The sequence below is a fragment of the Symphalangus syndactylus genome, chromosome 23, assembly GCF_028878055.3.
Source record: "Symphalangus syndactylus isolate Jambi chromosome 23, NHGRI_mSymSyn1-v2.1_pri, whole genome shotgun sequence".
NCBI lineage: Eukaryota > Metazoa > Chordata > Mammalia > Primates > Hylobatidae > Symphalangus > Symphalangus syndactylus.
The window spans coordinates 58,378,021-58,404,704 of record NC_072445.2 but is presented as its reverse complement, the minus strand read 5'-3'; the positions used below and the strand labels follow the sequence as shown (position 1 = coordinate 58,404,704).

Genomic DNA, 26,684 nt, shown 5'->3' with positions numbered 1-26,684 from the left:
ACCCTTGCTACAACCTTCCCCTCCCCATTACAGATAAATATTTTAGTTTCTTCAGCGTCCTTTCAGAATTTCTTTATGAAAATATAAGAATATACAAATACACATTCATGCTTTCTTATTTCTTACACAAAAGGTATTATGTTATCCTTGTATTGTTTCCAGTCATTTACTATTGCAAGCAAGGCTGCAGTAATTAGCATTGGCCATGTGTCATATCATATGTGTAATCACTCTCTATTTATTTATTTATTTACTTACTTATTTCTTTATTTTTAGAGACAGGGTTTCACTTTGTCACTCAGGCTGGAGTGCAGTAGCACAGTCATGGCTCACAGTAGCAGGATCATGGTTCACTTCTGCAGCCTCAAATTCCTGGGCTCAAATGATCCTCTTCCCTTAGCCTCATGAATAACTGAGATTACTGGCATATGCCACCATCCCCAGCCTCACTATCTTTATCTAATCCTCACATCACATTAATCCTATGAGATAAGCAGGAAAAAGGATCATTCCTGCCTTTACAAATGTAATTATTTTATTTGTGTGTGTCAAAAAAAGACACATACAAAATACACCATATTAATCATTTTTACATGTACAATTCAGTAGTGTTAAGTATACTTTCATCAGAGTGATATCAGGGAAAGTGGCAGATAGGAGGCAGCACTAACTTGCAGCTCTCACTCAGATGGACAGAACAGTGTGTAGGTGAACTTTTGTTCCAAGAACTACTGCAGGAACATATCAGGAAAACCAAAAGAATTCACAGACCCTTTGAAAGAAGCAGCTTGCTGCTGCAAACTCTGTGAGACAGCCAAAAAACTGTGCCTGCCCAAAGTGTGAGGGGGGAAAATTCAGCTCTGAACACACATCCTCACTGGGGAACCTGAAAATCCACATCATGGGAGAAGATTTTAAACTTACCTAGAGCTGAAATGAATTTAGAAAGTCGAGCAAACTGTAAAAGTAGAAGAAGCAGTGGGAAGAGCCCTGTAGGCACTCCCAGTCCCCAAGTAAGCCCAGGGAAGCCATTTCTGACTTTATCTCACAGGAGTCCTTGGAGACAGCAGCCAGTGGAATTGAGGAAGAGCCACAGGAAGGAGATTTCCAGCTAAATTTTGTAATAATTTTGACTGAGTGTGACTTTCCTGGGCAGAATCCAGGGGTGGCAAATGGAAAGTGTAGATACAAGCCAGAAACCATGGCAGGGAAAGAGGGGGTGGGGCCTGAAAGCCCTGCTTACTTTCTCAGCAGGGAGGCTTGTAGCCTGAGGCAAGATCTCAGCCCTGCCCACTGGAGGTCTGGATATAAATTTGGCTCTGTTGGCTGTTGGGGAAGCATGGTGGAAGTGAGACTGGCCTTGCTGGCTGCATGGGAACTGGGTGAGGACTATCACTCTCAGCTTCCCCCTATGTCCATGTGACCTGTAAAAAGCAGCAGAGGCAGCCATAATCCCCCTAGGAACATAACTCCATTGGTCTGAGAACCACTCCCCCATTCCCCATATTAACTGCAGCAAGCCCCGCCCAGGGAAAGTCTGAGCTCAGACACACCTAAACCTGTCCTTACTGGATGATCTTTCTCTACCTGTGCTGGTAGCCAAAGACAAAAAACCTCACGGGAGCTCTATGGCCCCAAGCATCACCTGAGAAACCTGAATGCTTATCCAAGTGACTTTAGGGCAAGCTTGTATCTGCCCCTATACTACTGCAGCTGATGATCTCTTGAAAGCACCACCTCCTGGCTGGAGGGCAACCAACTCACGTCTTTAGAGCAACTCATAACAGAACAACCCTGCTCCAAGTAGGAAGAAAACAATAGCTAATTCCATCGCCTATAACATCCTAGCTAACCAGAGGTCCTGAACCAGTCCACATGACAACTTCACTGCTAGCATAACCAGCATTCAAGAAAATCAGCACACTAAACAAAACTACAACCAAGGACTCTCACAGAGTCCATTTCATTCCCCTGCTACCTCTACCAGAGCAGGTGCTGATATCCAGGGCTGGAAGATCTGAAGATGGATCATATCACAAGACTCTTGCAGACACTACCCAGTACCAGCCCAAAGCCCAGTAGCTCCACTGGGTAGCTAGACCCAGAAGAGCAATAACAGTCACTGCAGTCCAGCTCTCAGGAAGCCCCATCCTTAGGGTAAGTGAAAGGGCACCACATCAAGGGATCGCCCCATAGGACAAAAGAATCTAAACAACAACTCTTGAGCCCCAGATCTTCCCTAGGACATAATCTACCCAAATGAGAAAGAACCAGAAAAGCAATTCCGGTAATATGCCAAAACAAGGTTCTATAACACCTCAAAAGATCACACTAGCTCACCAGCAATGGATGCAAACCAAGAAGAAATCTCTAAACTGCCAGAAAAAGAATTCAGAAGGTCTGTTATTAAGCTACTCAAGGAGGATCCAGAGAAACATGAAAGCCAACTTAAAGAAATTAATAAAATAACACAGGATATGGACAAAAAAAACTCAGAAAAATAGGTAGCATAAATCAAAAACAATCACAACTTCTGGAAATGAAAGGCATATTTGGAGAAATGTGAAATACACTGGAAAGTTTCAACAATAGAATTGAACAAGTAGAAAAACAAAACTTGAAATCTCAAACACAAGGCTTTTGAATTAACCTAATCTGACGAAGACAAAGAAAAAAGAATTTTTAAAAAAGACTGAAGCCTTTAAGAAGTTTGGAATTATGTTACATGACCAAACCTAAGAACAATTGCTGTTTCTGAGAAAGAAGAAAAACCTAAAAGTTTGGAAAATGTATTTGAGGGAATAATTGAGGAAAACTTCCCTGGCCTTGCTAGAGATCTAGACATCTATATACAAGAAGCTCAAGTAGCACCCAAGAAATTTGTCACAAAAAGATCATCAGCTAAGCATATAGTCATCAGGTTATCTAAAGTCAAGACGAAGAAAAGAATCTTAAGAGCTGTGAGATAAAAGCATCAGATAACCTATAAAGGGCAACCTATCAGATTAACAGCAGATTTTACAGCAGAAACCTTTCAAGCCAGAAGGGAATGGGGTCCTATCCTTAGCTTCCTCAAACAAAATAATTATCAGCCAAGAATTTTTAATCCAGCAAAACTAAGCTTCATAAATGAAGGAAAGATAAAGTCTTTTTCAGACAAACAAATGCTGAGGGAATTCACCACTACCAACTCAGCACTACAAAAACTGCTAAATGGAGTTCTAAATCTTGAAACAAAACCTCAAAATAGAATCTCCTTAAAGTATAAATCTTGTAAAACATAACACAAAGGCTGGGAGCGGTGGCTCACGCCTGTAACCACAGCACTTTGGTAGGCTGAGGCAGGTGAATCATGAGGTCAGGAGTTTGAGACCAGCCTGACAAACATGGCAAAACCCCGCCTCTGCTAAAAATACAAAAAAGTAGCCAGGCGTGGTGGTGCGCACCTGTAATCCCAGCTACTCAGGAGGCTGAGGCAGGATAATTGCTTGAACCTGGGAGATGGAGGTTGCAGTGAGCCAAGATCATACCACCGCACTCCAGCCTGGGCAACAGAGCGAGACTCTGTAAAAAGAAACAAACAAACAAACAAACAAACAAAAACCACAATGGGAAAAAAAGCAAGATACTATTCAGGCAATGACTAGCACAATGAATAGAATAGTACTTAACATTTCAATACTAACATTGAATATAAATGGCCTAAATTCTTCACTTAAAAGATACAGAATGGCAGAATGGATAAGAATCCACCAACCAAGTATCTGCTATCTTCAACAAACTCACATAAGTACTCACGTAAACTTAATATAAAGGGATGGAAAAAGATATTCCATGAAAATGGATGACAAAAGCAAGCAGAAATAGCTATTCTTACATCAGACAAAACAGACTTTAAAGCAACAACAGTTAAAAAAGCCAAAGGGGGACGTTATATAATGATGAAAGGACTAATCCAACTGGAAAATATCACAATCCTAAATATACATTCACCTAACACTGGAGGTCCCAAGTTTATAAAACAATTACTACTAGACTAAGAAATTAGACAGACAGAACACAATAATAGTGGGGGACTTCATTACTCCACTGACAGCACGAGACAGATCATCAAGACAGAAAGTCAACAACGAAACAATAGACTTAAACTAGAAACAATAGACTTAAACTAGATACCCTAGAAAAAATGGACTTAACAGATAAATATCTACTGAACAGAACATTCTACCCAATAACTGCAGAATATACATTCTGTTTATCAGCATCTGAAATATTCTTCAACATAGACCATATGATAGGCCACAAAACAAGTCTCAATAAACTTAAGAAAATTGAAATTATGTCAAGTACTCTCTCAGACCACAAAGGAATAAAATTGGAACTCAATTTCAAAAGGAACGTGCAAAACCATGCAAATACATGGAAATTAAATAACGTACTTCTGAATGATCATTATGTCAACAATGAAATCAAGATTGAAATTTAAAAATTCTTTGAACTGAACTCTAATAGTAACACAACCTATCAAAACTTCTGAGACAGTAAAAGTGGTGCTAAGAGGAAAGTTCATAGCATTAAATACCTACATCAAAATGTCTGAAAAAGTGCAAATAGATAATATAAGGTCACACCTCAAGGAACTAAAGAAACAAGAAAAAAACAAACCCAAGCCTAGCAGAAGAAAGGAAATAACAAAGATCAGAGCAGAACTAAATAAAATTGAAACAAAAAAATACAAAAGATAAATGAAAGAAAAAGCTGGTTTTTTCAAAAAGATAAACGAAATTGATAGATCATTAATGAGATTAAACAAGAAAAGAAAGGAAAAGAGAAGAGCTAAATAAGCTCAATTAGAAATGAAACGGGAGATATTACAACCAATACCACAGACATACAAAAAACCATTCAAGCCTGCTATGAATACCTTTATGCCCACAAAATAGAAAACCTATAGGAAATGAATAAATTTCCAGAAATATACAACCTTTCTAGATTAAACCAGGAAGAAATACAAACTCTGAACAGACCAATAACAAACAACAAGATTGAAATGGTGATAAAAAAAATTACCAACAACAAAAAAAGTCCAGGACCAGATGAACTCACAGCAGAATTCTATCAGACACTCAAAGAAGAATTGGTATTAATCCTACTGAAACTATTCCAAAAGATAGAAAAAGAGGGAATCCTCCCCAAATCATTCTATGAAGCCAGTATCACCCTAATACCAAAACCAGAAAAGGACATAACAGAAAAAGAAAACTACAGACCAATATCCCTGATGAACATACATGCAAAATTCCTCAACAAAATACTAGCTGTGTCCAGTAGCTTATCAAAAAGATAATCTGCCATGATTAAGAGGGTTTCATACCAGGGATGCAGGGATGGTTTAACATACACAAGTCAATAAATGTGATACACCACATACACAGAATTAAAAACAAAAATCATATGATCATCACAATAGATGCAGAAATAGCATTTGACAAAATCCAGCATTCCTTTATGATTAAAATCCTCAGCAAAATTGGCATAAAAGGGACATAGCTTAAGGTAATAAAAGCCATCTATGACAAATCCACAGACAACACTATACTAAATGGGGAAAATTTGAAAGCATTCCCCCTAAGAACTGGAACAAGACAAGGATGCCCACTTTCACTAATCCTATTCAACATGGTACTGGAAGTCCTAGACAGAGCAATCAAATAAGAGAAAGAAATAAAGGGCATCCAAATCAGAAAAGAGGAAGTCAAACTGTCTTTTTTGGCCAATGATATAATTGTATATCTAGAAAACCTTCAAGACTCATCTGAAGAGCTTCCAGATCTGATAAATGAATACAGCAAAATTTCAGGATACAAAATCGATGTACACAAATCAGTAGCACTGCTATACACCAACAGCAACCAAACTGGGAATCAAATAAAAAACTCAATTCCTTTTTCAATAGCTACAAAAAAGAATACAAACAAAAAACAACAAAAACAACAACAACAAACAAAACAAAACAAAACAAAAAAACTTAGGAATATACCTAACCAAGGAGGTGAAAGAACTCTACAACGAAAACTACATAACACTGCTGAAAGAAATCATAGATGACACAAACAAATGGAAACACACCCCATGTTCATGGATGGGTAGAATCAATACCATAAAAATGATCACACTGCCAAAAGTAATCTACGAATTCAATGAAATTTTCATCAAAATACCATCATCATTCTTCACAGAACTGGAAAAAACATCCTAAAACTCATATGGAACCAAAAAAGAGCCTGCATAGCCAAAGCAAGACTAAGCAGAAAGAACGAATCTGGAGACATTACATTACCTGACTTCAAATTATACAAGGCTATAGTCACCAAAACAGCATGGGACTGGTATAAAAATAGGCATATAGACCAATGTAACAGAATTGAGAACCTACAAATAAAGCCAAATACTTACAGCCAACTGATCTTTGACAAAGCAAACAAAAACATAAAGTGGGGAAAGGACATCCTTTTCAACAAATGCTGCTGAAATAATTGACAAGCCACATATAGAAGAATGAAATTGGATTCTCATCTCTCATCTTATACAAAAATCAAGTCAAGATGGATCAAAGACTTAAATCTAAGACCTGAAACCATAAACATTCTAGAAGATGACACTGGAAAAACTCTTCTAAGACATTGGCTTAGGCAAGGAGTTCATGACCAAGACACCCACAAGCAAATGCAACAGAAACAAAGATAAATAGATGGGACTTAATTAAACCAAAAAGCTTCTGCACAGCAGAAGAAATGATCAGCAGAGTAAACAGACAACACAGAGAGAGGAAGAAAATTTTCTCAAACTATGCAACTGACAAAGGACTAATATCCAGAATCTACAAGGAACTCAAATCAGCAAGAAAAAAACAAATAATCTCATCAAAATGTGGGCTAAGGACATAAATAGAAAATTCTCAAAAGAAGATATACAAATGGCCAACAAACATATGAAAAAATGCTCAACATGACTAACTATCAGGGAAATGTAAATCAAAACCATAATGCAATACCACCTTACTTCTGCAAGATGGCCATAACTTAAAAATCAAAAAATTATAGATGTTGGCATGGATGTGGTGAAACGGGAACACTTTTACACTGCTAGTAGGAATGAAAAAACAGTACAGAGATTCCTTAAAGAACTGAAAGTACGTCTACCATTTGATCCAGCAATCCCACTACTGGGTGTCTCCCCAGAGGAAGTCATTATATGAAAAAAGACACTTGCACATGCATGTTTATAGCAGCACAATTTGCAATTGAAAAAATATGGAACCAGCCAAAACGCCCATTAATCAACAAGTAGATTTAAAAAATGTGAGATACACACACACACACACACACACACACACACACACACACACACACCATGGAATACTATGCAGCCATGAAAAATAAAATAATGGCATTTGCAGCAACCTGGATGGAGTTGGAGACCATTATTCTGAGTGAAGTAACTCAGAAATGGCAAACCAAACATTGTATGTTCTCAATTATAAGTAGGAGCTAAACTGTGAGGATGCAAAGGCATAAGAATGATACAATGGACTTTGGAGACTCAGAGGGAAGAATGGGATGGTAGTGAGAGATAAAAGACTACACATTGGGTACAGTGTACACTGCTTGGGTGATGGGTGAACCAAATTCTCAAGAACTTATCAATGTAACCAAATACCACCTCTTCCCCCAAAACTACTGAAATTATTTAAAAAGTATATTTCCATCATTATGAAACAGATTTTTGGAAGTTTTTCCTCTTGCAGAACTGAAATTTTATACCAGTTAAACAACAAATTCCCCTTTCTCCTAGCAACCTCTGGAAACCACCTTTCTATTTTCTATTTCTATGAATTTGACTACTTTGCCTCATATAAATGGGATCATAGAGTAATTGTCTTTTTGTGTCTGGCTTATTCCACCTAGCATAATGTCCTCAAGATTCATCTATATTTTAGCATGTGACAGGATTTCCTTCTTTTTAAGGCTGCATAGTACTCCACTCTACATTTGTACCATATTTTGTTTATTCATTCGTCTATGAACATGTGACTTGCTTCTGCCTCTTCCTGGCTATTGTTAATAATGAGGCTATGAACGTAGACGTGTAAATGTGACTTTGTTACTCTGCTTTCATTCTTTTGGCTACAGGACACTCAGAAGTGGAATTGCTGGATCATACAGTAATTCTATCTTTCATTTTCTGAGGACCTGCCATACTATTTTCCATAGCAGTTGCACCATTTTACCTTTGCATCCACATTGCACAAAGGGTCAAACTTGATTCTTAAATACCACGAAGTTGGCAATATCATAGATGCAGAAACCAAGACATATGCTGCAGCCTTACAGATAATACAGGGTGGAATTGAAACATGCCCCAGGTCTTAACACAATTTAGTGCCTTGAATTATTCTATTTACTGCAGCAAAATTCTCAGTGGTGTAAATGATACAAATGTTATTTTCTGTCATGACTAAGTGTGATTATCTCTGTCAGAGTCTCTGTGAGAATTTCAGTGAATGGGTTTGTCTACATTTTGAGAGTTTAAATCCTTCCCCTTCTTTCTCAATTCTGCTACTGTTCACTTCCAGCACCACCACTCTGTCTTACATTCCAAAAATATAGAAGATAGGTACACCAGCCCATTGATTGTTATCCATGCCAAGTTACAGTCCCTCTCCACTATTCATAAATTAACTGAAGTCTTGAACTTGGAAACAGAATGATGCCCCATTGGCCTAGTGCTGGAGAAGGAGTCCTGAGCGGCTAACACCGTAACCTGGGCTACATGTGTTTGCTAACCCTACAAGCTGTTATCTCTGGGACAGGCACATGAAGCCAGAGGAAGAACTAACTCTTGGCTGTATTGCTGGATTTTTCCACCAAAGAATTATTGCAGGAAGACAGGTCACAAAGTCAAGGCATATATTACCAAGCAGGGAATACCATCTGAGGCAAAAACAAATACCAGCAGGAAAAAAGGAAAGCCTGACCCACTCTCCCTCACACGTCTCACCTCAAAGATGTTAGTAGTTGGAAGCTGTTTCAATAATGATAGTCAAACTTGATGACAATGCTCTCAAAAACCATCCATGCAATCCTGTTATTTTACATCTCCTTGGTCAGGCAGCCGATGAAGAAAAGGAAGGTCATTGCCATGGGGAAGGATGTGACTGAATGTTGTCCTGCAGACCTAATACTTTCCTCATCTACATGTGGCTCAGACCAGCTTTCTTGCTTTTTAAACATGAATGAAATAGCTAATAATCTGCTAAAAAGTACTGGAAACTGACATATCAAGACGAACTAGAAATACACTCCCCTGTAGAAGAAGACATTGAGGAAATTTGCCTGTCTTGGATTTGTCGTTGGATAAACGGGAGAAAACGTCTCCCTGAAGAATTTATAATTGCATTCCGGCACGTTTGTGGGTTTGGTACCCAATTTTGCACTTCCACTTTGGTACAAAGAAAACTGAATCCAATCCAAGGCCTTGGGAAATAAGTCTTGACCCCTCTAAGTCCTTCTTCTCTTCAATGATCAAAGCCTAAATCTTATAATAAATTATCCAATTATTCATCTTAACATTGCACTTTCTTATAGATTGTAAATACCTCTGGAAATCAATAACACATGAAGATATTATTAGCCAGGTATCTACTGTGACTCCATTTATAACTATTAATATAGCTAAAGCAATGAATTCTTCTGAGTCTCAGAATTCATCAGTTCCCAAAGACTGAAGCATGTTAAGGAATGGAAGGTAATTGGAACTGACATTTTGAATCAAGTGTCTATTAAAATGACTTATTTAATTTAATAAAATTCCTAATGTGCATGTTATCATTATTATTACCATTGCCAACTGAAGCATAGCAATGAAGTAACTCACCTAAAGTCAGAATAAGTAAATCCAAACTACATTTCTAGTACACTATATACATTGCCTCGCTAAGCTTCTTTCTACACATTCTATTGTTATGGCAGAATTTAAAAATCACATTGCTGATTGTTTGTTTGCTGCCCTATAGTTAATAATATGTCCTCTATTATATATTATAATATATGTTGCAGTAACTACACTTTACTGTATTTAATCTCCTCCCCAATAAAAGGAAGTTTGATGTAATAATTTATCCTCATTTATAGATTAATGTCTCAACGTGAATAAAGCATCTGAAAGAGGCCAGGCACGGTGGCGTATGCCTGTAATCCCAGCACTTTGGGAGGCCGAGGCAGGCAGATCACCTGAGGTCAGGAGTTCAAGACCAGCGTGGCCAACATGGTGAAACCCTGTCTCTACTAAAACTACAAAAATTAGCTGGGTATGGTGTGCCTGTAATCCCAGCTACTCAGGAGGCTGAGGCAGAAGAATCGCTTGAACTCAGGAGACGGAGGTTGCAGTGAGCAGAGATCCCGCCATTGCACTCCAGCCTGGGTGACAAAAGCGAAACTCCGTCTGAAAAAAAAAAAAAAAAAAGCATCTGAAAGTAATCGTGACTGGCTCTTGAAGGAAAAGAGAGCAATTGGTCATCATTCTTGTATATCTTAGAGGGTCTACTGGGTTCTGCGGCCTATGCATGTATCAGTGAGCAAGGCAGGTGAGAAAATTGCTCTTAAGAAGCTAACATTTTAATGGCAAAAGACATTAACTAAACAAATAAAAAGATTAATAATAGCATTTAAGAAAATGGTAATGGCTACAAAGAAATAGAATGTGAGTACTCAAAAGAATGATTCAACATCAAAAACATGTCATTACATGAGACACTGAAAAAAATCAATGCTTAGGAGATAGAGCCGAAATCTTTACATTAGAAAATTTTTAAAGCTAAAATTTAAATAGCAACCAAGTTAGGAAGTTAAAAAAGAACAGCAAGGAAGAAAGGAGAAGAATGAAATGATAAAGCTGAATTTGAAATTACTAAAATAGAAGGCAAAAATGAATTAGAGAAATTATCAGAGCCATTATTATTCTGTATAAATGCTAATAAAATTGACAGCATCACGGCAGAACTGATCAAGACAAAAAGACACATTTTTAAAAAACTATATTATCAAAATTGGCTCCAGAAAACTTTTAATAGAAAACTAGCCTTTTATGACAGTAAATCATTAATTTAAAATTATAAAAAGAAAGAAAAAACACTAGGCACATCAGTGTAGCTAATGTAAATCAGTCTAATTTGCAAAGAAAAGGATTTGGTGTAGGGTATTCATCTTTATAAAATCTCTGCTAGGGCTGAAGAGCAGACTCGAGGCCAGGAGTTGGCAAACATTTTCTGTAAAGGAAAAAATCGTAAATTTTTCAGGCTTTATGGGTCATCTACAACCTCTGTCACATACTATTCTGCTTTTGTTTGTTTTTATTTTTGTTTTTGATTTTTAACAACCCCTTAAAAATATAAAAACCATTTTTAACTCAAGGGTTATATAAAAACATGCTATGAATCAGTGCTGCAAGCTGCAGTTTGCCAAGTCCTGCTCTAGGCTGAACATTCTGGAAGGATTCCCAGAAATTAATTAAAGGAGCTTTCAAAGGAGTAAGTACACCAGGAAAGAGGAGGATGTGGGATCCAGGTAACAGGCAATCTAACACATGAGAGAAATGAAAGAAATTCCCTAGTGGAAGAGAAGAAATGCTTGCTCTAGGAGGATACCGTGCAGCAGGGCTGGAAGGCAATCAACTGGTGTGAGAGCAGGAGGAGGAAGCTTCTGGAATAATTGACTTCAGGAAAAAGATGAAACTGATAGGTTTAACTGCTGTATTTAACTACATGAAAGGGAGTTTTACTGATTATTGGTGAGTTTGAGGAAGAATTTGTGTTAGCTGCATAGAAAACCAAGCAAACTAAAAATCAGGGCAATAATTGACTCCAGGAAAAATGATCAGCTATACAAAAGGGGGAAACGAAATCATAGTATCCTACATGATTCAACTATTAATAATTAGGTTAGGAATGAAGAAGCATGTAAGAATGTTAAACACTCAATTTCTGAGCAAAATGTCAATAAATAATTAACAACTTTAAAATTGAGAAATGCTGGGCGCGGAGGCTTATGCCTGTAATTCCAGCACTTTGGGAGGCCAAGGTGGGAGAATCATTTAAGGCCAGGAGTTAGAGACTAGGCTGGGCAACATAGTGAGAACTATCTCTACAAAAAATTAAACAAAATTAGCCTAGGGTGGTGGCATGTGCCTGTAATCCCAGCTACTCGAGTGGCTGAGGTGGGAGGATCGCTTGAGCCCAGGAGGTCAAGGTTGCAGTGAGCTGAGATTACACCACTGCACCTCAGCCTGGGCAACAGAGGGAGATCCTTATAATAAAATAAAATATACAAAATAAAATAAAAATAAATAACAATAAAATTAAATATAAATAAAATTCAAGAAATTATCATATAAGCACATAAATATTTCAAACATGGTACTAAATGTCAGAAGATAGCCAATGTTCTGATTGAAAGTTCCTACCTTCCAGTCCCATATCATCTGCCTCTTAATAATGGCAAAATGAATCTGGTTTTTCAAGGAGGCAATAATTAATTCTGGGGCTCTCAAAGATCTATTATTAATTTTCTGCCCATGATGTATAAAACCAATGTACATTATTGGATATGTGCATTTTCAGCTTTATGTAAATGCTATTACTACTCTCTTAGTATTATGATATCTAGATGCTCCAAATGTCTCCCCATGAGCAGTACCATGTTCCAGAGGATATGCTTAGTGCTAAGCTATTATCTGCCATTCCTGATAATGGATTCCCTTTCAAAACTCAATAACCTGGCATATACATGAAACATAATAGCAATAATAGCAACTCACATATTTTTGTCTCCTGTTCACTCAGGACCTACCCCTGTCAGTATCTTTTGAAACGTCTTCTAATTTCAAAATAATAATAATAATTATTGAAACCTGAGAAGAATGGAAGAGAGTGGTTTTGTTATCCACATTTACATGGGTCATTGCTAACTCTTTGCTTTACTTCTTGTTCTTTAAAATTAGAGCACTTTATTTTCTATCTTCAGGAGAAGCTAATTAGGGAAATAAAATGCCCTCAAAATTCTTATTGGCTTTCTGTGCTACCGTGTTCAACATGAACTAAAGCTAAACGATTAGTTCCTATTTTCCTATAGTTCTAATAATTTTTATATCCTTCTTTCCTCACATGTGTGTTTATTTTGTGTATTAATATACATATTTACAATAGACTATAAAAGCTCTGTCCATGCATCTATGTAGACATATATATTTCAGCCACTGTATATTATCATTATATGTTTTTATCCAATTATAAAAATATAAAATATTATTGATCTATGTCACTCTATTTTCCCATAGCTGTCCATTTCATTTGAGGTTTCCATGACTATTGTTTGCTGATAATTGCATGCATTTACTGATTTGCTTATCATTTCCTTATTGTACTACCTACAGTGTCATTTGTAATGTCAACTACAAATACTTTTTGAAAAGAATGAGAGACAAATAAATCTAATAAATAAAATATGAATCAAAAAACAGTGTGGAAAAGATATTTATGGCATATGTTTAGGAGGCTTTACCATGTTCAGGAGATGATACAGACTACTGAAACCACAACTGATAATATTTTATTAAAATTAGATTCTTGGATTATGATCAGTGAACCATATGCTTACATATGCCAATGGCTTTTAGTTTAATCACTTTTGTCTCGACCTATCATGTCTTAAATATATGTTGATGCCACGGTAGTTGTAGGATATCTATAATTTCTAGCCCAATGAGAAACAATGCCATTTTATATTTTTATACATTTTTATAAATGTTAAAAATGTGGATAAAGAGCTATCAGAACGGACTTGCTAGTCAAAGTCTACAATCTTTCAATGCTCCCTAGCCCATCTCTTTAGTACACATTCTTACTGGCCCATTTCCAAAGAGTTGCAAGTTTGTGTTGAAAGCCGAGGGCACATCCCTGTGACTACAATGCTATGGTACAGTGGACAAAGTCCACAGAATTCTCCCGAAGGTAGAAAAGACATTAAATGGCTTTCTTTCCTTGAGTTCTTCGCTGGAGACAGAACAAAGCAACCTGTTCACTGCCCTCTACAGAAATTTGAATCTAATCAAGGGCTAAAAATTAATCATATTTTTACAGGAAGAACGACATCAGGAAGCTTTTCTAGCTGGGGGAAAGAAAATGAGGATGGAAATAAAGCAATGCACTTCACAAATTTGAGAGTTCTGAAAATGACTCATCAAGCAATCATGTCAGGAATGCCTGGCTGTTAGCAGATGGCTGGTTGGGGTGTCAGACCAGCTTCTTGAGATCCAGGTTGAGGGGATAGTGTCTCTCCTTCAGAAGAGACCTTGGTGTAAACTTGCTGAGATCCAGTCCAATTTAGGGATGGAGACTGTGGTCTTCCAAGGGGAGTTGGAGGGTGCTGTGCTCTCAGCGGTTGGTTGAATTTGGAAGGAGCAGATTTGTCTCAACACTCTTGTCTGCATCCTGAAACAATAGAAGCAGCCCTGCCTAGTGTCTTGGTGGGGCTCCAAGTTGATGCAGCACATTTTTGGAAGTGCATATATTTCTGGGAGTGTGGGTAGTGATTCAATTCATACAAATATATGCACTTAGATGTGACAAATACCACCTTGTCTATTACCTTTTAATCTCAGTTAATCATGCATCATGATTAATTATGATGCTTCTTATTTACTGTATAATACAATGTAACTTTTATATCATTTAATTTTTCATGTAATTCTCTTATCTACCTAAGCCAACTGTTAAGCTCGTTAAGAGCAGCGATCGTGCTTTTTACTCTTTTGTGATCCCCCACAGCGTCTTATTATCATCTTTTCAACCAAAACATTATTACTAAGAGTCTCTGATGTCCATGGACTATTTTTTCAGAGGTGATAGTTGTTATAAAATAAAAAACAGACTGTCACAACATAACACCAAAACTGGCTTGTGAATATGGTTTGTATTATACTTATTTGGAAATAAGCCTTAAGATTGGGTTATTTAAGTGGGGTACCTACTAATTTAACTATTCACAAGACACAAGAATCGTGACAGTAATAATCAAGGAGGCATTATTGAGTTTAACAATACCTTAGAGCAGTGTTTCCCAAACTTCCCTCTTTGGTACAACAGTTACAGCATAAATCAGTAAATCAGTAAGTGTTCAATGCACACAATGTTTGAATGACTGAGTTTCGGAAATGGTGCCTATTATATCACTCATATGAAAACTTCTCAATGTGTGTAATTATAGTAATGATTCTGTCAAGTCCTTCTGTTAAGAATTCTGCTTAACTTTGTTTAACTCCATGTATTCTTGCAGGCCACCCCGCTTTAATTTTTAATGACTTAGGAATTTTTCAAAGGGCACTCATGTTCCAAGGAGCACAATTTGGAAAAGTTTCCCTAAGGAGTTTATTCTTTATATCAATTCTTTTTGATGACAACAAAGGGGCTTGTTGGGGAAAACCACAGCTGCTTTCTGTAATGAGAACTACATGCAGTTTACTCTGCCTGTGTCATTGGTACACTGTCTCTCCTTCCTGAGAAGCAGACACCAACCTGTAAGCAGGAGGGTAAGGGAGTAGTTTCTAGGCTAATTTTTATCTTTTCCCCTTCTCCCCCACACTTACCAGTCTTGCCTGTCCTTTTTTGAAGTGGAGTACTCATTTCCAGATTCTCATCCCATATTACTAAATGTCAACAAATTATTAATATGTCCTTTAATAACCACAGAAATGAATTGTTGCCTATTGTTGAATCTGTTAATCCTTTCAACTTGTCTGTGTTCTCTCCGCAAGATCAATATTCTGTGATATTTGAGAGAGAATGAAAGAGACATAATATCTGCTCTCTTGATAGTTTTTTCCCTTTATCCCTTAGAATATTTTGTGATGATTAATAACCCATGTCTTCAAGTTCTTCCTGCAACTACCTTCATTGCCTTACCCCATAAACATGTTCAACTCTCCTTTGTGCTAAATCAGACTCTCTTGACTATGCTTGGTTATAGCATTGTTCTTCTCATTCTATTTTTGGCCAAATTTCTAGGAAGAGGTTATTTTTACTCTTTCTACTTATACCTCCAATTTATGCTTCAGTCCCCTACAATCTAGTTTATATCACATGCTTCTCCAACCCACTCTACTGGTATTGTTCTACGAACACCAATAACCATATCTCTGTCATCATCCTGCTTGATTTTCCTGCTGCTGTAGATCCATTAGCCAGAGTCTTCGTGAATTCTATACTCTCATGGTTTTAGTTATACCACAGTTTCTTGGTTATTCTCATTCTCGGTCACTTCATGAGATTCTCTCTGTCCATCCAACCTTAACTTTGGTGTTTCCTGGTGTCTGTTCTTGTTCACACTCGTCACTCTACTTGTTCTTTCTAGAGAACTTATTCCATTCTCAAATATTTAGCCTCCTTTTGTTTGCTGGTGACTGGCAATTGCCAGTCTTTAGCATGGGCATCTCCCCTGTATCTCAGACTCCTGGAATCAAATGTCTCCCCAACACCTTAATCTGGATGCATCACAGGAACTCACACTCAATATATTCAAAATAGAATTCTTTATTCCTTCCTCCTACCTCACAAAGATTTACTCTTCCAAAGGGTAATCCTTACCACAGTTGATGGCAACATCACAGTCTTTGTCATCCCCTACAGAAACCTGTGTTCCACCTCCACTCTGTCACCTTCTTCTCTTTTCTTTCTGTCACCTTCAACATGAATGGGTCACTTAACCCTTTCAGTTCTATCACCTTGCCGTACAGAATAGCCTCTGAACGGTGGTCTCACTTATTCTAATTCATTGGCCTGTTAGAATAATCTACCGAAAATATAAATCTTGCTAGAAACTGGTGTGAGATTCTGGTAGGCTACTGTCTCCAGCAGCAGTGCTCTTTCAGGTAGGCTACAGATTCTTCACTTTTTCAACTACTTATCTCTGTGAGACTGGATTTTTTCAGACATTTCAACGAAATCAATATAACACAGCAGATTGAATGCAGAAACAGATTTGAGAACCCAGCTGTCTTCTGTTAAGCCAGACATTAAAGAGACTTGCAAAAATATAAAGCGATGCCACCCTTCTCACTAAATTTGTTTCTTGTTTTGGAAAATATAGCTTTTTATAAAAATATGTTACTTAGGTTAACATATAATAGAATTGCTTATTGTTATTTTAAAATGAATGAATAAATAAATAGTTTTAAATGCCTGAGTTGTAATGTCTAACACAGTAAATAGAGATTGATGGAACTCATGTATACCAAGTTAACTGGAACAGACAAGACCTAAATTTTGTTTTTAAAGCTGATACAGTTATTCTGTTTGTGGCAAAAAGCCTACCAGCCTATATAAGTCAACATCACTTTATTAATTATGAGTGGGCCCCTTTCCACCTTTAGACTTGAAGCTAAAACTGAAATGCTTAGGTCATTAATCTTTGTACTGCAGTGTTCATGTAAGAACTCATGCCTGTGGAATTCTCTAACTGAATTAGCAATTTCAAGAATTTTGAAGAATATTCTACTAAATGTCCCACAGGCTTAATACCTTTCCAATTGGTACGTGCAACACATAAATAAAAAGAAATCAGCATGATTTGCTAACAAGGACTTAGCCCTGATCTGCTTTTACTACTAAATGGGAATGGAAGGCATGTGTGCTGAGAAAAACATGTCTGGTTACACAGTTTATAGTTTACAGAGTTATTCGTTTCCAGTTATGATGCATGAGGATCTGAAAGTAATGATATATATATAATGATCGGAAAGTAATGATATTCATCTATTTTAATAAGAAGAACAATATCATGATTCTGGTTAATATGCATATATGCACATAGCTATGCATGTGTACAGGTATGGGGATGTGTACTGGTATGTGTATATGTATGGGTATGAGTGTGTACGTGTGTACATCTACAGCTATGCATATGTGTGTGTGTACATGGACAGGTATGTGTTTGTGTAGATGCATGGGTATGGACATGCATGTATGTATGTGTATGGCTGTGTATATGTTTATTGGCATGTTTATGGCTATATGTCCGTGCATGTGCATGGCTACAGGTATATGTATATGTATATGTATATGTATATGTATATGTATATGTGTGGGTATGGGTGTGTGTGTGTCTGTGTACATGTATAGCTATAGTTATGCATAAATGTACAGGTATGGCCATGTGTCTGGGTATGTGTATAGCTATAGGTATGGAGTAATACCTGGGTAAACAAATCTTAGGGGGCTGGCATGGAAATAGGTTTCATTCCTGACGACAAAATGTTCTGTTATTCCTTAATCTCCTTCTGCTTATTACCCTATGTTCCTCCTTTCTCTTTTCCCTCCCTCCTTCCTTTCTATCTTATTCTTCCTCTATGTCCAGCAGCTCCCAGTCTTAGCTTTCAGAGGCTGTCTGCCCCAGGGCATGTGTGGCTTCTGGGGAAAGAAGCCTACTGACACTCCTCAAAGTCAGCGGGCCTGCATTCCAGGCACTGCTGCTCAGAATGACGCAGGACCCTCGCAGCCAGGGATGGCCTGCGGTTCCCAGGGATATGCTAGAACACTCTAAAGTGTCAGATGCAATCTGACAGGCAGCTTCAGTGATTTGAAGGAATTCACAAAGAACGTTTTGCCCCTCCTAGGTGAGCTGAGCTCCCTGAAACTGCCATTCTCCTGTCCCTTCACTCCTGCCCAAGGGTAGGTTGCAGACCCTAACCCACACTCTTTAGACAAAAATAGGGCTGTTTATTTGCCTGAGAGACACAAAGGCTTGAAATGTCTTAAAATTGTCCCTCATCGTATGCCATTCAGTTAACCTTCTCCCAAATCTCACATCCCCATCCCCAGAAAAAGGAAAGAGGAGGAGAAAGAGGAACAGGAGAAGAAGCAGATATCACTGTAATCTCCTTAAGGTAACAAAATATTATCTATTTCATAGTGAAAAGAGGCACTGAATGACATCAACTGTTGAGTCTCCTTGCATATTTGCATCTGATTTTTATTGCTTCTGTGAAAGAAACTGATTAGAGAAAAAATGAAATCCTACTCCTCTCTGTTTTAGTGTAAAATGTGCCCAGAATTTTAGGTTGATAAACAACTGAGATGTATTATTTTTTCAAGGCAAACATGTCTTAGGCTTCCTCCTGCAGAACCCTTGTAAAGTGAATCATTCTCTGAGTTTACTTGCCTCATATGAGTGATTTAATCCCAAGCTGCAGATGAGTATGAAATTGACTTTTTGGAAGTAAATTTTGTGTTTTATGTGTTTCATGTTAAGGACTGGCTGCTAAAAAAAAAATCATTGGCATTTGACTCATTAAAATTTCCAAAATGTGCATGTGCAAGATTTTGAAGGTATAGGTCAGGTTATTCAAGTGTAACTTAAGCCATATACCACAAACTTCTAAGAATTCCATTGAACAAAGATTACAACATTATTGCAAATAAATAAATGAAGTCAAGAAAATTTACATTAATTATCTTAACTCTACTTTGGATTTTGAGCCCAATACTTTATCCTTAGGGCAATTCTCTCTCTCTCTCCTTTTTCTCTCTCTCTCTAACAAAGAGCCAGAAAATCACTTGTCAGCTTGAGAAAACCCATCCAGAAATATTCACCACCTTGCATTACTCAACAATAGGAGAATTGGCATTGTTAAAGAATGTGAAGACCCCTCCTAATTTTAGGTGCATGTCTGGGCATTTTGAGGTTTGCTCATCCCCTGGGCAACCCAGAGCATAATATTTTACTGTGTTAGGTCCTTTAATGGCTTTGGGTTTGCACTACACCAGCATAGCGCACCCTAGTACTACTGATTTTCAATGACTCAACAGGTTCAGACTCATAGACAAGAATTTCAGAACCATCGCCCAGGCCTGAATCAACCAGGACTAAATCCAATTCATCACTTTGCAATGAGATTTGTTTATTCTTGTTCCAAATGTGGTTCAAAGAAAAACAAAACCTAGGGAATCTGGGTACAATTTGTCAGCTTGCAAATAGCAATTATTTTAATGACACTATGTAGAATAGACTTGGTCATCCTGCCACTACTAGAATTCTTTTGACTTCTTTTACTTGACCAAGAGAGTCAGAAACAAGTCATCAATATTATTTATTGTTCTTAAAGAAAAAAATGAATAATATACGAAGCCTTTAGAAAAAAAAGATGGTACATCAGAATATTCATAATCCATTGTCCCAGGTTTTTGTTATTTAATTCCTACTCTGTTTATGGGCGCTCTTTGGAGCCCCATTTGTGTTTATTGGCAGGAATTATCTCAGGGAACATCTGTCTCATATAAATCTCCATTGAATTTTTTGGACCTTGGTTGAAATGGTACTAATCATATTATTGATAAATTACCACATATTGTATCATTCAACTGCAACTCTATTCTGGAAGTAGTAAATCCTGAAACTCTGGAAGTGGTCCCATTGGCAAATTGGGTGTTGGGGTCCCACCAGTAACTCTTTGCAATTTTTTTTTGAGACAGGGTCTCGCTGTGTCACCCACGCTGGAGTACAGTTGTGCAAACACTGCTCACTGCAGTCTCAAACTCCCAGGCTCAAGAGATCTTCCCACCTCACCCTCCTGAGTAGCTGAGATCACAGGCGCCACCAAGCTTGGCTAATTTTTAAAATTTTTTTGTTAAGGTAGGGGTCTCCTTATGTTACCTAGGCTAGTCTCAAACTCCTGGCCTTAAGTGATCCACTCGCCTCGGCCTCCCAAAGTGCTCGGATTATAGGCATGAGCCACAGGGCCTGGCCACTCTTTCCAAATTCTAACATCTCTAGTGAATGCCATTTTTCTCACTGACTTTGAAGATGATCCTTCTCACCACTGATGGAGTAAAATCCCTAAGAAGGGCAGATGGGTATGGGGGATGGTGAGGAGACAGACTCTTCCCCAGCCACAACCGAAACTCTTACTGCCCCTGACTATTTCACAGTACAACAAGGACACCACAAACAACCTATGATATTCAAAGGGTGCTCTACCTTTGCTTTAAAGATAAGTTTAAAAAGAATCTTTCCAACCTCTTGGAAAGAATAAATGACAGACAGAAAAGTCTGTTAGAAAGTGCCACAGCTTGGAAACCGTGGAAAGTTTCTGTTTTTGTGTGATTTGAGCTGGTCAATGTTGTGGAGTAACCTGATAATTCTTCTTCCCTGCCTGTATTAGGAGAAATATCCCTTAGCTTCTTTCAAGAGGGCGAGGCCTGCCTCTGAGCTTATATCAACTACCTCAGGACACTGGATGATGCTCTCACTGTTTATAGAGACGGTTGGAAACAAGTCTTGCAAGGTATTTGGACAGAACTGACTGTTGTGGGTCAAGACCACAGCTATACAAATTGTTATTTAAAAACTATGACATCAATTGTGGTATTTCTTAGTGTTAGAGTGAGATTTTTTTTTTTATGACCTTTTGTGGGACAATGTATTTGCTAGCCATGAAAACTCTCACACAGCTTGTCCAAACACACTTTGCCTGTGACATGCAATCCATCTTCCTTCAACTGAGGTAAATCATTTCTCAGAAGTCTATAAGAAGCTCCAAATGAGGCCAGGCACAGTGGCTCATGCCTGCAATGCCAGCACTTTGGGAGGCTGAGGCGGGTGTTATCAATTGAGGTCAGGAGTTGGAGACCAGCTTGGCCAACACGGTGAAACCCCCATCCCTACTAAAAATACAGAAATTAGCTGGGCGTGCTGGTGCGTGCCTGTAATCCCAGCTACTCGGGAGGCTGAAGCAGGAGAATCGCTTGAACCAGGAAGGTGGAGGCTGCAGTGAGCAGAGATTGTGCCACTGCACTTCATCTTGGGTGACAGAACAAGATTCCGTCTCAAAAAAAAAAAAAAAGTCCCAAATGCCAATCATGAACAAAGAGATAAGCCATACTTAAACTGAAGTTTGGTTGTTTCCATGAGCAGGTAGGTTACTAAAGTGAACATCTTGGAGATCCCATACAACACATGGATCAACAGAGCCGCTGATGAATTAAACACTCTGGTACCTGAGCATACAATGTTTTGTTCTGCTTGTGATGGCAGGAGTTAACATCTGAGTCTACTGAAATTCAAATAGGGCCTCCCTTAGCAATTTATCCATGTCTGTCTTTGGAATTTATCTATCTCAGTTGTGTCCCAGTCATATATGAGTCCCTGTTCTAACTCTAACCAGACAGTCTCTAACATGGATATGACTGGTTGGAGACAGTAATACCCATGTTGGCTGGATACAGGTCTGAATTCCTTTTCCTTACTCAGTATTACTCTAGTAAGAAAGAGTGCCTACTCTTGGTCAATAAATTGTTAATGAGTATAAGTAGACATTGTCTGAAGAATATTTCGTTTCTTCTAAACAGAAAGGCACACATTTATACAGAGAGACATATGTTGATGACTACATTCTTAGGACTGAGAAACTTTTTGTTCCTGTTCCTGGGTAAATGATATTTAATTTATTTTGGAGAAAAATTTCTATTATTGGTTTTCCAAACTTTCAAAACGCAGGACAGACACAAAGAGTGAGACAGACTGGTTGATTTTTGGAAGTAGTTTGATGTTTCTCTAATATTAGCCTTAACTTCCAATTGATGTTTAAGCTAATTTTCTTTTAAAAGAGAAGTTAGTTACTGCCTCCCTTAAAAAAGAAAAATAAAACTCCTAAGAAACCTATCAAAATACTTCGTATAATTAATTACAAGTGAATAGTTAATTACAGTCAATAATTAAAATTGTAAATCTTAGATGTATTCAGTGATCCTCTGAAAAATGTAAGCTGAAATTTCACTTCTTTATTGGATTGCTCTCTATTCTACCAGGCTTAGTCTAATTATCAAAAGAAAAGGAATATAAACTATAATTGATTAAACATTGTGGACAGAACGAAAACCCCAAATAATTTCTTTTTACCACGCAGCTCCTAAGGAAAAATGCCTTCAAAATGCTGCAAGCACAATTTATTTAAATCACGCGACTTCCAGGTCTATTGCATCCAACAGATGGAGAGGACTTTTTGCCCTGTCCAGACAGACACCAAGTTTAAAAACATTTTTAAAAAGCCCAAGCACCTTTTTGATCTAACTTTAAAAAGCATTGTCAATGTCAAGAACACGGTGACTGTGGCTTGTTTATTATGCTAGGAGGAGTCTTCTATGTTGTATTGTTTGTGTGGTATGAAGCGACATTGTATGCCTGCTGTCCCTCTGGGACCCTCATGAAAAGGACATATTTATGTCCCTGCCTGTGCCCATAAATGAATTGCCCCCTAAAGTAAATATAATATATAAGCCACGTCTGGCTCCAGAGTCATGCTATGTGCCTCCCTCTGGCTATAGAGGAAGTTACTCTTGTTTATCCAGAAGGCCAAATTTGGCGTGGCATTATTAGGTTGCAGGCAATATGGTAATGGGACCCAGAGAAGTGATTTTAAACAACAGAGAATGCCTCTGAGCCTGCTGGCTGCCAGGGAAAGTGTACATTACCTTACCCTTGAGCTCGGAGAACTTATATAAATGTAAAGAGAAGTCAGATCCTTTGAGAATTGGCATCATATCACTAGTTCGTGCAGGGGAAGTGGTTAAATTCATCAATGTGAAAATACATTTTCACTTCTATGGCATGGAAGTTGGAAAAACTAGAATTTATTTTACTTTATTGCTCTAAATCAATCAGGAATTACTAAGCTCCCATGAGGAAACCAAATATGCAGGAAGTTAGCCACTTGACATGACTGCGGCCACATTACAAGCAAGACAATGAGACAGGACAATAGAGAAGGAAAGTCAGGTTGAAATTATATGGCTTCATGGCTGAACAATGCCATTTATTTCCTCTTTCTGAGGCACAGCTTCTGCCCATGAGCCATCAGTTCTATCCAACTCTTTTCTATTTCTCCAGGTTCTTCAGAATATTTGTGTCTGATGTCAGTTGTTAGCTCAATTGCATTGTTAGAGTTAAATAACACTGCTTTGAAGCCATGAACATCTGGATTAAAATGCAGACTCTGCTGCTTGCTGGCTGTGTGGCTTTATACAGCCTTTCTGAGCCCTGCTTGTTTTATGAAAACATCATACAATCTATATTAAAAAGTTAGATGGGCCTGGCACGGTGGCTCACGCCTGTAATCCCAGCACTTTGGAAGGCCGAGGCCCGCAGATCATGAGGTCAAGAGATTGAGACCAGCCTGGCCAACATGGTGAAACCTCATCGCTACTAAAAAGACAAAAATTAACTGCTCATGGTGGCGTGCACCTATAGTCCCAGCTACTCAGGAGGCTGAGGCAGGAGAATCGCTTGAACCCAGGAGGCAGAGGTTGCAGTGAGCCGAGATTGCCCCACTGCACTCCAGCCTGGTGACAGAGAGAGACTCTGTCAAAAAAAAAAAAAAAAGAAAAAAGTTAGATGACACCTGAAACACAGAGTAGTTTCATGGAAAGTGAAGATTTGAAAGCAGGTCATCATTCTAAGATATGTCATGAGAAAAACAACTCATCAAAAATATTTTAAGAGAAAGCATTATTTTAAGAGAAAGCATTAAACTGAGGTATATTTTGTTAATCACTATCCTAAAACTTTTAGTGCTTACCACGTGTAACGTGTTGGCATAATAGAAGACATAATTTTTCCCAAAGGCATCAAACTTGTCCTTGATACTCAAGTGAAGATATCGGTCAGATGTTACTGATTTTAATTTAAAATTCAGAAACAGAAATATGCCAGGCACTCTGGCTAATGCCTATAATCCCAGCACTTTAGAAGGCAAGGCGTGAAGATCACTTGAGCCTGGAAGATTGAGGCTGAAGTGAGTCATGACTGCACTCATGAGAGAGAGAGAGAGAGACCCATCTCAAAAAAATAGAGAGAGAGAAAAGAAATAATTTAAAGTTTCAGAAAGACTTCTGAACCTTAAAAAATTAAACATAAGTCTATGAATACATAAGCAATAGTCTCATACTATTGTATGAGTGGTCTCTTCTTTTCTTTCTCTCCCAAGGATATCCTTCTCAGCCTAAAACACTTTTGTCGACACTTCGCCCAATATCCACCACATTTTACATCTGCTAAGAATTTTAACTGATATCGTCAGTTCAACCAACATTTCAATAATATACAAGGTGGAAGAATCAGGATTGATTCGGCCAATTCAAACTTTACATACTGAGGCATTTGCAGCAAATCTAGTAAACATCTTTGGATTTTCCAGAAACTTAAAGCAGTCTATTTGTTTGTGTCTCCCTGTTTGTTTTTTGTTGTTGTTGTTTGTTTGTTTTTGAGGTGGGGTCTCGCTCTGTTGCCCAGGCTGGAGTGCAGTGGTGCAATCATAGCTCACAACAGCCTCCGCCTCCCGGGCTCAAGTGATCCTCCTACCTCAGCCTCCTGAGTAGCTGAGACCACACGTTTCATTCACCATATCATCTCAAAGCTTAAATAAGAGCCTGTCAAGCCCCAAATAAAGTTGGAGTAGGAAGAGTGATGTCAAACTTTTGAATAGTAAGTTTTAAACTGAGCATTCCAAGAAATAACTGATGTTTTCTCTTCCTCTTGCTGATTGGAGAAACTGAAGGATGGAGCAATTAAAATTTCCCAACCCCATTCAGTGGAAAAGGAAACACACTGTGGAAAGAATTGCTAGCAATTGTAGTCAGTGTCCATCTCTACGGATTTGGTGTGGAAATTTACATTACAACAAGTGAAAAACAACTCACGGTAACCTCAATACAATGGGCATCGATTCTGCTTCCTTTGGTCATTTAAAAACAAATCTGGATCTGGATACATGTGCTTTAGAAACTGCAATTCGTCAACTTGGTTGTTACTATATGGCATTTGTAGAGCTTGACTTAGGCTTGTCTTAAAAAAAAAAAAAAGCTTCTTAAAACTGTATGCCTTTATCAGAAGTCGCCCCTCGGCTATTTACAAGTGCCATGGTTACAGACCTGCTAGACTGATGATATTCACATGCAGGAAACAATGCAAGGAAAACAGGATTTGCACGGCTCCGACTGCACTGGCCCAAGAATTCCAGGAAGTGATTGTACTTTATGAAACCGTCTGTGCTCCACTAGATTGTCTATAGCTTTTAAGGTCAAGTCCTATCACGGCGAGTTTGCAATGCCCTTTGTAACAAGGCAGAGTGTTTATGAAGCTGAGTACATGCTGTATTGTTTATCAGCCCAGGCAGTTGAAAGGTGCGATATTCCAATCTTGTGGTTCAGGATGGCACTGGGAATTGATCACAGGCTTTTCTGACACAGGCTTCGGATTAGTTCAAAGAGTCCCTGGCAACAGTGACCACGCGACAGTCCAGCACATGGAGAAAGTCACGAAGCCCACAGTTCCTGACAGGAGAGATGGGTTTGTGTGGGAGATCAATGTGGGGAGCACTGTGAGTTTATGTTTTAAGATCCCGGTGCTTCCTGCTGTGGCTGAGCAGTCTCCTTGGAGAGTGAAAGGTGCTGGCGTACAGTAACTGCTGATTCTGAGAGTACGGAAAGGAGAGTGAGACAACAATGGAATTTATTTCTTCGTAAGAGAGCTGGGAGGCAGCCAGGCATTCCAGGGCCTTGCTCTCGAATTCTTTGATTTCTCTAC

At 38.2% G+C, this 26,684-nt stretch overlaps 1 long non-coding RNA gene across 1 annotated transcript; it reads right to left on the bottom strand.

The window, feature by feature from the left end:
- Positions 1–23,718: 23,718 nt before the first annotated feature.
- On the bottom strand, positions 23,719–26,330 carry LOC129473489 (uncharacterized). The gene is made up of 2 exons (XR_008654276.2): positions 26,030–26,330; positions 23,719–24,459 (listed from the first exon to the last, which is right to left on the bottom strand). It is a non-coding gene; the product is annotated as an uncharacterized lncRNA (long non-coding RNA).
- Positions 26,331–26,684: the final 354 nt, after the last annotated feature.